Here is a 12,798-nt window from a genome sequence, read left to right on the forward strand (position 1 = left end):
TACCTGCCCCTCCACCAATCTTCATATCAATCATCTGCAAACTTAGAAAGACTGAGTGTAGTGTATCTAAGTTTGCTGATAATACAAAATTGAGTGGAAAAGCAAATCGTGCAGAAGATACAGAGAGTCTGTAGAGAGATATAGATAGGTTAAGTGAGTGGGCAGAGCTGTGGCAGGTGGAATACAATGTTGGTAGCCAATGACAGCCGATGATAGGCTGTCTTTAAAGACAGCTCTCGAAGGCAGTAGGTCCCAATGGAGTACTGGAAAGGCTCTAAAAACTGGTGCCAACCAACCAGCAGGAAAATTCAAGGACATTTTCAACCTCTCACTGCTACGAGCGGAAGTTCCCACTTGCTTCAAATAGGCAACAATTATACCAGTGCCCAAGAAGAATAATGTGGGCTGCCTTAATGACTGTCGCCTGGTAGCACTCACATCAACAGTGATGAGATGCTTTGAGAGGTTGGTCATGGCTAGACTGAACTCCTGCCGCAGCAAGGACCTGGACTCATTGCAATTTGCCTATTGCCACAATAGGTCAATAGGTAACATATCCTCCTTGCTGATGGTCAACACCGGCACACCTCCAGATTCTGTGCTTAGCCCACTGCTCTACTCTCTGTATACACATGACTGTGTAGTTAGGTATAGCTCAAACACCATCTACAAATTTGCTGATAATACAACCATTGCTGGTAGAGGCTCAGGTGGTGACGAGAGGGCGTACAGGAGTGAGATATGACAACTAGTGGAATGGTGCCACAGCAACAACCTGGCACTCAATGTCAGTAAGATAAAAGAGCTGATTGTGGACTTCAGGAAGGGTTGGGTGAAGGAACACATACCAATCCTCATAGAGGGATCGGAAGTGGAGAGAGTGAGCAGCTTCAAGTTCCTGGGTGTCAAGATCTCTGAGGATCTAACTTGGTCCCAACATATTGGTGGCATCCATTAGTCTCGTGAGACCATGGATCTACGCCTGGAATGGTTTTCACGGTGTAGGCCTGGACAAGTTTGTACAGAAGACCGGCAGTTGCCCATGCAGCAAGTCTCCCCTCTCCACAACACCGATGTTGTCCAAGGGAAGGGCAAGGGCCAAATTAGCTTGGCACCAGTGTCATCGCAGGATTTGCCAGAACGAGGTTGAAGGCAATGTAGGACTGTCTTAGGGACTCCAGCTCAGGATTTGTCCTCAGGGTTTACTCCCGAAGCCTTTCCCATGAGTGGATATGGCCGCAAGGCAGCGGAGGTTTGAAATCAGAGTTTTCCCTCTATTCCCAACATATTGATGTAATTATAAAGAAGGCAAGACAGCTGCTATACTTCAAGTCAAACCAAATTGCTTTTTATTGTCATTTCGATGATAAAGTGCTGGTACAGTACACAGTAAAAATGAAACAACGCTCCTCCAGGACCATGGTGTTACATGAAACAACACAAGAGTACACTAGATTATGTAAAATAACACAAAAGCTACACTAGACTACAGACCTACACAGGACTGCATAAAGTGCACAAAACAGTGCAGGGCAGTACAATAATTAATTAATAAATAAATAATAAACAAGACAATAGGCACAGTAGAGGATAAATTTCAATATAATAATAAATGATGTAGATGTCAGTCTAGACTCTGGGCATTGAGGAGTCTGATGGCTTGAAGGAAGAAAATGTTGCACAGTCTGATCGTGAGAGCCTGATTGCTTCAGTACCTTTTGCCAGATGGCAGGAGGGAGAAGAGTTTGTATGAGGGATGCTGTGGTCCTTCACAATGCTGTTTTCTTTGAGGGTGCAGCATGTGGTGTAAATGTCTCTAATGGTGGGAAGAGAGACCCTAATGATCTTCTCTGCTGACTTCACTATCCGGTGCAGAACCTTGTGATCTAAGACAGTGCAAATCCCGAACCAGGCAGTGATGCAGCTGCTCAGGATGCTCTCAATACAACCCCTGTCGAATATGGTGAGGATGGGTGGGGTGGTGGGAGATGGACTTTTCTCAGTCTTCGCAGAAAGTAGAGATGCTTCTGGGCTTTCTTTGCTATGGAGCTGGTGTTGAGGGACCAGGAGAGATCTCCGCCAGGTGAACACCAAGAAATTTGGTGCTCTTAACGATCTCTACCGAGGAGCCGTCAATGTTCAGTGGGGAGTGGTCACACGCCTGCTCTCCTGAAGTCAACAACCATCTCTTTTGTTCACATTAAGAGACAGGTTGTTGGCTCTGCACCAGTCTGTTAGCTGCTGCATCTCTCTGTAAGCTGACTCATCGTTCTTGCTGATGAGACCCACCACGGTCGTGTCATCGGTGAACTTGATGATATGGTTCATGCTGTGTGTTGCAGCACAGTCATGGTCAGCAGAGTGAACAGCAGTGGACTGAGCACACAGCCCCGGGGAGCCCCCGTGCTCAGTGTGATGGTGTTGGAGATGCTGCTCCCGATCCAGACTGACTGAGGTCTTCCAGTCAGGAAGTCTAGGATCCAGTTGCAGAGGGAGGTGTTCAGGCCCAGTTGGTTCAGTTTTCCAATCAGATGCTGAAGAACGATTGTGTTGAATGCTGAACTGAAGTCTATGAACAGCATTCGAACGTACGTGTCTTTTTTGTCCAGGAGGGTTAGGGCCAGGTGGAGGGTGATGGCAATGAATCGTTTGTTGAACAGTTAGGATGGTACGCAAACTGCAGGAGGTCCTGGAAGTGGCTGTGGATTCGCTGGGCGTGTGCACACTTTGCCTCTCTGATGGCCTCATTAGGAGTTTGAAGATATTTGGCATGTCAACAAATACACTCAAAAACTTCAATATTTGTACCATGGAGAGCATTCTGACAGGCTGTATCACTGTCTGATATGGAGGGGCTACTGCACAGGACCGAAAGAAGTTGCAAAAGGTTGTAAATCTAGTCATCTCCATCTTGGGTACTAGCCTACAAAGGACATCTTTAGGGAGCGGTGTCTCAGAAAGGCAGTGTCCATTATTAAGGACCACCAGCACCCAGGGCATGTCCTTTTTTCACTGTGACCATCAGGTAGGAGATACAGAAGCCTGAAGGCACACACTCAGCGATTCAGGAACAGCTTCTTCCCCTCTGCCATCCAATTCCTAAATGGACATTGAACCCTTGGACACCTCCTCACTTTATACATATACAGAATTTCTGTTCTTGCACGTTTGAGTTACAGTATGTTTATTTATTATTATTTTTAGTTTTTCTTTTTCTCTTCTAGAGTATGTATCACATTGAACTGCTGCTGCTAAGTTAACAAATTTTACATCACATGCCAGTGATAATAAACCTGATTCTGATTGGTAAATGTGAGGTCATCCACTTAGATTATTATTTAAATGGTAAAAAACTGCAGCACGCTGCTGTGCAGAGGGACTTGGGAGTGCTTGTGCATGAATCACAAAAGGTTGGTTTTGCAGGTACAGCAGGCGATCAAGAAGGCACATGGAATGTTGGCCTTCATTGCTAGAGGGATTGAATTTAAAATCAAGGAGGTTATGCTACAACTGTACAGGGTACTGGTGAGGCCACACTTGGAGTACTGCTTGAAGTTCTGGTCTCCTTATTTGAGAAAGGACATTCTGGCTTTGCAGTCAGTGCAGAGGAGGTTCACCAGGTTTATTCCAGAAATGAGATGGATAGACTAATTTGGCAGGGGATGGGAACCAGAGTGACAGGGCTGAGGAAGGGGAAAACAGAAATAAATCAAAGATAGCGTGCAACGGAGGTGATAGGAAGGATAGGCAGGAAATGAGGCATAATCACAGCCAGTGAGATGATTTACACCAGAAAGAAACAAATACTGGACTGAAAGTGTTATATCTGAATGCACGCAGCATTAGAAATAAAATGGACTATCTTGAAATTCAGCTACAGATTGGTAAATTTGACGTTGTGGCCATCTCTGAAACTTGGCTGAAGGACAGCTAAAGAAAGAGATGACATAGGATTGGAAGGTGTAGAGTCTCTATGAGTTGTGTTAAGAAATGGCCAGGGTAAAAGGACCCGAATAGCAGTTGTATACAGGCCTCCAAACAGCAGCCGGGATGTAGATTACAAATTACAACAAGATATAGAAAAGGCAATTGAATAAATGGGACATAGGTGAAAGAAAGTAAAATATGTGAGTTCTGGGCATGTGGCTAGTGTGTAACCAGTTCTGTTATTCAGAAATCCAAAGTTAATTGTGATGATGGAGAGGTGAAGTCTATAAACCTATCTGGATTTTGCCTACTATCAAACAAAAAAAAGATTTACAGGTGTCTCGCCCATTACAAAGGTAGAGCGTTTCTATGAAACCTTTCTTAAGCCGAAATGGCATAAAGAACCATTAATTTATATGGGTAAAATGTTCGTAAAAGCGAAAATCCTCTTTGTAATGTGAAAACAGGTCACTAATGTAAATGCAAAGCGGTGTAAAGCGAACATTCGTAAAGTGGGGGACACCTGTATTCAAATGTCTCACATGCTTCTCTGTTAACATTGGCTAACACTGGTTCATCTCCTCTGTCAACACGGTCCATTAATGGAGAAGGACTGTGGCCCTTTGTGGAAGGATGTGGAACTTGGAGATCACTGTTTAAAAATAATGGGAAGTCCATACAATGCAGATGAGGTGACATTTTTCTCTCAGAGGAACTCTTAGGCAAAGGGCAGGGGAAGCAGAGTTCTTGAGTATTCTTAAGGCAGAAAAAGGTTGATTAACAAAAAGTAAGAGAGTGAAATATTATCATCAGTAAATGGAATATAGAGCTTATGTCACGGTTCTGAGGAACAGCAGACTCCGTCATGGTGAGCACTGGCAAACACTCAGCCCTGGTGAAGAGGAACAGCAGACTCCATGAGGAGATGGAAACGGGGTTCTTCATAGGAATACCAACTGCACTTTGGTGGCACGACCAAGCAACACCGTGAGACAAATCATTCAAACACGACCCCACGTTGTGTGCTAACAGGGAGTCTGCATTATATAATCAGAGAAGGTAGAAAACCCGTGCCAGTCACAGTTACCTTGACGAGATTAACCAAAAAGCATAACAGTTAGACAACGGTTAGTAAATACAGGTGCTCAAGATACCCAGAAGCCCAACAGTCCATGGCAAGCCGCAGGGCTCACGACAGCTTAAGTTACAGTCAGATCAACCACGATGTCATCAAATGATGGAGCAGGCTTGAGGGGCTTGCTTGCGTTACCTTTGCTGCTAATATCTTTGTTTGTCAGAACTCAGACAATCATGTTAGAGGTCATCTCATCGACCTATCATCAGGATTCCATTATATGTAGACAGTAACTAGGATGGTCATTTGAATGTGTCCTCCATTTTCAATCACTAGGAATTATGTAGAGGTCTGTGCATATCAGTGTAAGTTGCCTTGTGAGTCGTTTTATACACCTCTCTGCAAATGCCTCCAATTCTGGTCAGTGGTAACGACATGGATTGAGGATAAATGGTCATTTCTGATCTAATGCTAATTGAATTGGCTGTCACACTGTTCTGTGTTATGGTTTCAGCTAAAGACAAGATATTAATAACTTGGATGAGGACACTGAGTGCAATGTCATCTGACACAAAGCTAGGTAGATTAGCAAGCTATGACAAGCTTTGGGCCCCATATCTCAAAAAGGATGCACTGGAATTGGAGAAGAGGAGGTTTATGAGAATGATCCTGGAATGAAAAGTTTAATATGAAGTGCATTTGATAGCACTGGGGCTGTACTCACTGCAATTTGGAAAAATGAGGGTCTGTCTCATTGAAATCTACCACATATCTACAACAAGGACTGAATGGACATGGACAGGATGTTTCCAAGAGTGCGAGAGTCTAGGGCCAGAGGATGCAGTCTCAAAATAGAAGGATATCCCTTTAGAACAGAGATGAGAAGGAATTTCTTTAGCCAGAGGGTGATGAATCTGTGGAATTCATTGCCACAGACAGGGTGTCATTGGATATATTTAAAGTGAAGGTTAATAGGTTCTTGATCAGTAAGGGCATCAAAGGTGATGGGGAAAACACAGGAAAATGGGGTTGAGAGGGAAAATAAATCAGCGTGGATGAATGGTGGAGCAGGCTCAATGGGCTGATATGTCTCATATATCTTGTGGTATAATGCAGAGAAGGTTTCCTAGGATGAAGGTTTACAAATGAAGCAAGGTTAATTTGCTTGGATCTATACCCATTGGAATTCAGAGAAATAAGAGGTTATTCTTATTGAAGCATATTAGATTTTGAAGGGAAGTTGGCAGGGTGGATGTGGAGAGGATCAGTTTTTTGGCATGTGAGAGAGAATAGCTGTTGGGACTACAGGGAAATCAGATGAGAGGGAATAAGACTGCTGAGATTTCTGGTTTGGAGCCAGTATGGACTCAGTGAACCAAGTTAGTTTGTAATATGTTGTGATTAAGTATCTTACATGTTTCCCCAGCTGGGACAATCCAGAAATAGTGGGCATCATTTCAGAATAAGGTGTCACCCACATAGTATGGCGATGAGGAGGGATTTCTGCTCAGAGAGTTGTGACTCTTTGAATTCACTCTCTTGGAGAGAGCTATTGTCAGATTGTGGAGCTCGAGCAAGGGAATGCGACGAATTCGAAGTGCCAGTGCATAGTGGCTTCCGCCTATCCTTGCATTTGGTAGAAAGACCATCCGTCCATGAGACAGAAGAGCAGAATCAGGCCATTCAAAGGCTTCAAAGTTTCAATAGGTACATTTAGTGTCAGAGGAATGTATACAATACACATCCTGAAATTCTTTTCCTTCACAACCATCCTCGAAAACAGAGGAGTGCCCCGAAGAATGAGTGACAGTTAAATGTTAGAACCTCCAAAGCCCCCCCAACTCCACCCCCCACATATAAGCATCAGCAAAGTAACGACGCCCCCTCCCCAACCAGCAACAGCATCAGCACCCCCCACCGAGCACGCAAGCGTGAAGCAAGCTTCAATAAAGACGCAGTACAACAAGGACTACTCGTTCACCTGGTAATTTGACAAACCACAGGCTCTCTCTTTCCCTAATAAGGGGAAAAAGAGGTGCCCCTGTTTCACCCTTCGAGTCTGCTCCGCCATTCCATCATGGCTAATTTATTTATTTATTGAGATCCAGTACAGAAGAGGCCCTCGCGGCCCTCTCGAGCCGGGCCTCCCAGTAACCCACTTATTAAACCCTAGCCTAATCACAGGACAACTAATCTACTAACCCATACGTCTTTGGACTGTGGTCGGAAACCGGAGCACATGGGGAGAATGTACAAACTCCTTACTGAGGATGTCCAAATTGAACTCTGAACTCTGACTCCCCAAGCTGTAATGGTGCTGTTCTAACTACTACGTTACCATGGTGCCCATCTGTATTATCCCTTTCTACCCCAGTCTCCTGCCTTCTACCAGTAACCTTTGAAACCCAGAATAATCAAGACCCCATCAAGTATACTTAATGACTTGGCCTCCACAGCCTCCTGTGGCAATGAATTCCTCGGATTATTTCCACCCCCCCGCCAGCTAAAGAAATTTCTCCTCATATGAGACAAAAGACATCGGACTGGACTGGGAGGAGGAACTTAGTGGAAAAGGAAGGTTTGGAAATGAATTATAGATGCTAGGAATTCCCCTGATGCAGTGTTCCTTTTCACTTGATTGTGAGAAATTACAAGGTTTCGCAAGATTGTTCTGTTAATTATCCACTGTCTCAGGTTTGCTTAACTTGCAAATAGAGCTTGTGTTAGTATGAATCATTTTCCAAAGACAGGCAGGTAGTGGGGGGAGGGAGGGAGGGAGAGAGGGAGAGAGAGAGAGAGAGAGAGAGAGAGAGAGAGAGAGAGAGAGAGATGAACAGGGTGAAAGGGGAGAGAGGGGTAGAGAGAGGGTGTGGGGGAAAGTGGAAAGGGAGATTGAGTTGAGGAGTGGAAAGAGAAAGGGTAGGAGGAGAAGGGTTAGGGGGAGGAAAGAAGGAAAGTGGGATGGAAGATAGGGGTTGAGAGGGCTAGGGAAAGAGGAGGGGTGAGAGAGAGGCAGAGAGGGGGAGGGGGAAAGGGAATGGGGGAACAGAATGCTGAGAGAGAGAGGGAGAGGGACAGGGGGTTGAGGGAGAGAGAGTCAGCCAGAACTGCATATAGTACCTCAGATGTGGCTGAATCGAAGTTTTATACAGCTGTAACATAACTTGTAAGAGTATAACTTTCACACTCAGTCACCAGGCCCACAAAGGCCATTCTACTTGTTTGCAAAGCTGCTTTCAAGTTCAAGTTTGTTGTCATTCAATCATACCCATGTTTACAGCTAAATGAAACATCGCTCCTCTGGGGCCAAGGTGTGCGTACACTTTCACACAACACATATAGTAACGATCCAGCACATAGAGTCACAAAGTACCACGAACACACAAGTCCCTGAGTGGCTGGGCCTGACATCAAGTACGAGCTGCATGTCTATATAACATTCCTGCTACTATTGTAATTTAAGTATTTATTGAGATACGGCATTTACGGCCTTTCGAACCGTGTCACGCAGGATCTCCAATTTAATCACAGGCCAATTTACAGTGACCTACCAGTGTGTCTTTGGACTGCAGGAGGAAACCCCCATGGAGTCACAGGGAGATAAAACAAGCAGTCGTATAAATATTTGAAGCAGCAGTGAAAACTGACCAGTGCACAGGGGAACAGCATGGCTCCTGTCACCCACACCGTTCTGAAGCCAGGTCAGAAAATTGCTACTTTTATATAGAATTGGCCATTTGGTAAATTAAGTTTGAATTCCTTACTTGTAAGATTTTTAAAATTTATTCATTTACGGGATGTGGGCGTCACCAGCTAAGCCAGCATTTATTGCCCATCCCTAGTAAAATCATCGCCATTCACAATGGAGGTGTTAAAAGTCAATGGAAACGACAAACAGAGAGCCAATGATATTTTGAAGTTAGTAAAGAAATTATCCCTCAGTTGTTGGGCGTGTTTCACATCCTTCCTTTATTCCTATTTTGTCTGTCTCCAGCACCCCCTATTGTGTAAAGGAACACTTTGATTTAGGAAGACCTAGGTTTGAGTAAATACTGCCGCAGTCACCCCAGCGTATCTGATCTCCAGTGGTCTCATTTGATTACAACTGCCCCAGGCTATCCTTCCCTGGACATTGCCTTTAACCCTTGCCTTACCACAACTTCCACAAGGTGGCCACTCATTTGTACCTGATCTCACACCAGCTATAGGAGGAAACAGCAATCTTGAACAATGCACTGCAGTCAGAGGAAGAATAATCTCATTGAGATTCAAGAATTGGAATTGCTTAATGCCACTCCCAGTACATCAGTGTAAAGGATAATTGTTACTCCAGATCTGATGCAGCAAAAAAAAACAATGAGGTGAAGAACACAATAAAAAGCTCAATACATATAAATACATAAGATAGTTTATATACACAGATTGCATGTAGTTTATGTACATAGATTGTGGGTTGCCGGGTGGAGATATGTCTCTATCAAAGGAGGTGGAGGGCATCCCTTCCCTTCACAAGCCTGCAGGTCAAGGTTTAGCACCTGCTCAGCCCCCAGTCAGGGTCATGTGAATCCATGACAGCCGGTGGTGGTTGGGAGTGTGGAGGGGTGGGTTAGAAACACAGAAATCTACAGCACGTTACAGGCTCTTCTGCACACAGTGTCGTGCTGACCATGTAACCATGTGGGTGGAGGTGTTGATTGGCCTCACTGCTTGGGGAAAGTAACTGTTTTTGAGTCTGGTGGCCTAGTGTGGATGCTACGTTGCCTCCTCCCTGAGAGGAGTGGGACTAACGGTCCATAAGCAGTCAGCAAGGAAGTACATTCAATTCTGAAGATTCCAGCAGCCGACATTTGTGAGGGGAATTGGGTAGAATGGTGGAAGGAAATGAAGGTTATTTGGTGAAGGAGACCTGGTTAACTGGATCAGTGAAATTGCAGATGATTGGGAGTGTAGTGGACCGCGAGGAAGACTATCAAGGCTTGCAGCAGGATCTGGAACAGCTGGAAAATAGGCTGAAAAATAGCAGATGAGATTTAATGTGGACAAGAGCAAGGAATTGCACTTTGGGAAGATTAACCAGAATGGTCATGTTTGCTGTTGTGTGCTGGGGCAGCAGACACCAACAGAATCAACAAACTCATTCGTAAGGTCAGTGATGTTGTGGGGGTGGAACTGGACTCTCTGACGGTGGTGTCTGAAAAGAGGATGCTGTCCAAGTTGCATGCCATCTTGGACAACGACTCCCATCCACTCTATGATGTACTGGTTAGGCACAGGAGTACATTCAGCCAGAGTCTCATTCCACCAAGATGCAACACTGAGCGTCATAGGAAGTCATTCCTACCTGTGGCCATCAAACTTTACAACTCCTCCCTCGGAGTGTCAGACACCCTGAGCCAATAGGCTGGTCCTGGACTTATTTCCACTTGGCATAATTAACTTATTATTATTTAATTATTTATGGTTTAATGTTGCTATATTTCTGCACTACTCTTGGTTGGTGTGACTGTAACGAAACCCAATTTCCCTCAGGATCAATAAAGTATGTCTGTCTGTCTGTAGTCTTAAACATTGAGTGGTAGGGCACTGAGGAGTGTGGTGGAACAAAGGCATCTGGGAATACAGGTCCATAATGCATTGAAAGTGGCGCCACAGGCACACAGGGTCGTAAAGAAAGCTTTTGGCACATTGGCTTTCATTGATCAAAGTAATGAGTACAGGAGATGGGACGGTGTGTTGAAGTTGTATAAGATATTGGTGAGATCTAATTTGGAATATCGTGTGCAACTATGGTCACCTACCTACAGGAAAGATGCAAATAAGGTTGAAAGAGTTCAGAGAAGATTTACAAGGATGTTACTGGGAGTGGAGGACCTGAGTTATGAGGAAAGATTAAACAGGTTAGAACTTTATTCCTTGGAACATAGAACATTGAGGGGAGATTTGGCAGAGGTATACACAATTATGAGGGGTATAGACAGGATAAGTGCAAGCAGGTTTTTTTCCTTTGAGGTTGGGTGAGACTTCAATCAGAGGTCATAGTTTAAATGTGGAAGGTAAAATGTTTATGGGGAACACCAGGGGAAACTTCTTCACTCAGTGGGAGGTGAGAGTGTAAGGAGCTGCCAATGCAATTACTATTTCAACGTTTAAGAGAAGTTTGGATAGGTACACAGATGGGAGGGGTATGGGGGACTCTTGTCCGGGTGCAGGTGTGTAACTGGTTTGGCATGAACTAGATAGGTTTCTGTGCCGTTCATGACTCTGTGACTTCATCTATTAAATGCTCCCAATGGCGTTCCCAATTAGCCACTGACAACCAAGTCCTGCTCCTGACCTTCGTGACTTAGCTACCAAGCCCAGCGGAACCGTTTCTCCTGACAGGAGAAGGGGCAAAGACGGATTCCTGGCGCCTTAAAACCAGTTGCGACGGGCAGATGGGGCTCGTCAGCCGTGGCTGGCAGCTCATCACTGAGAAAGAAAACTCTGATCCTAAACCTCCGCTGCCTTGCTGCCATACCCATTCTTGAGGAGGGCTTTGGGAGTAAACTCCAGGGAACAATACGTAAGTTGAGTCTCTGAGGCAGTCCTGTGTTGAGTTCAACACTGACTGGCGACTCCTGCAACGCTGCTGGTGCCAAACTGTGTCGGTCTCTGCCTTTCCTTTGTATTCATCAGCTGAGTGGAGAGGGGAGCCCGTATCGCACTGCCCCGACTTGCGTATCACTAGACTGCTGTGACGCAACATCAGTGGCCAAACCTGACCAATGGAGGTCTCAGAAGGGGAGGTGGGAAGAGAGAATATGAGGAGGGAAGGTAGGATGAGGGGGAAAATGAATATACAGCACGGAAGAGCCCTTCGTCTTTTCGAGCCCAACAATCTCCCTACAGTGCGCTGGGAGGGCGTGAGAAAAGGGTTTGGTTTGGCCTATAGCATTCTTTTGTTCTGCTTTAAATCTTGGACGCAGCTGCTTATTTATGTTTGGTCGCCTTACAGGGGCCGCAAAAGACTTTTCCCCCCAGCCTATACCTTGTTTTCGCTTTTGCTTAAGCGGTTCGCTAGAGCTAGCTGTTATAGAGGCGATTAGCGCGTTTCCGACGATAAAGCGAGCCGATAATTCGATAGTGGTGAAGTTGTTGGCTGAACAAGGCGGGACCAAGAGTTGCTTCACAGTATAGTTTACTGGCGGGGAAAGCAAATCGATCAGGGAACAAAAATCCGGGGAAGGTCCAAGCACTCGGTAGGCGCCATCTGGTACCATCGGGCGCAAATTAGGAATAGTAAGTTTATAAATGTAAATAGTACTTTACTTTTAAGAATTTAATAAGTACAATCACTTAATCTTAAGTAGTTTTTTTTCCACCTAAAAGTGTAAGAATGTAGCCTCTGTCAGTCTTGCGTTCTAATCCTAGTGTATTCATGGGGCAAATGATAATGACAAATTAACTTACCAACTTAACCTGTAGGATTTTGGACTGTAGATGGAAACCGGAGCACCCGGAGGAAACCCCCTGCATCCGTGGGGAGAACGTCCAAACTCCATACAGGCAGTGATGGGAATTGAACCCGTCGCGCTGGAATTGCAAAGCGTTGTGCTACCAATTACACTACCGTGTTGCCCCATTTACTGGCTCAGGGCCTGTACCTAATGACAGGGGATTTTATTAAAAACCTATCGAATATGGAAGGTCCAAGATAGAGTGGATGTGGAGAGAATGTTTCCTATGGTGGAGGAGTCTGGGGCCAGCGGGCACAGCCTCCGATTACAAGGCCTTCCCTTTAGAACAGAACTGAGGAG

Source organism: Hypanus sabinus, chromosome 11, assembly GCF_030144855.1.
Source record: "Hypanus sabinus isolate sHypSab1 chromosome 11, sHypSab1.hap1, whole genome shotgun sequence".
NCBI classification, from domain to species: domain Eukaryota; kingdom Metazoa; phylum Chordata; class Chondrichthyes; order Myliobatiformes; family Dasyatidae; genus Hypanus; species Hypanus sabinus.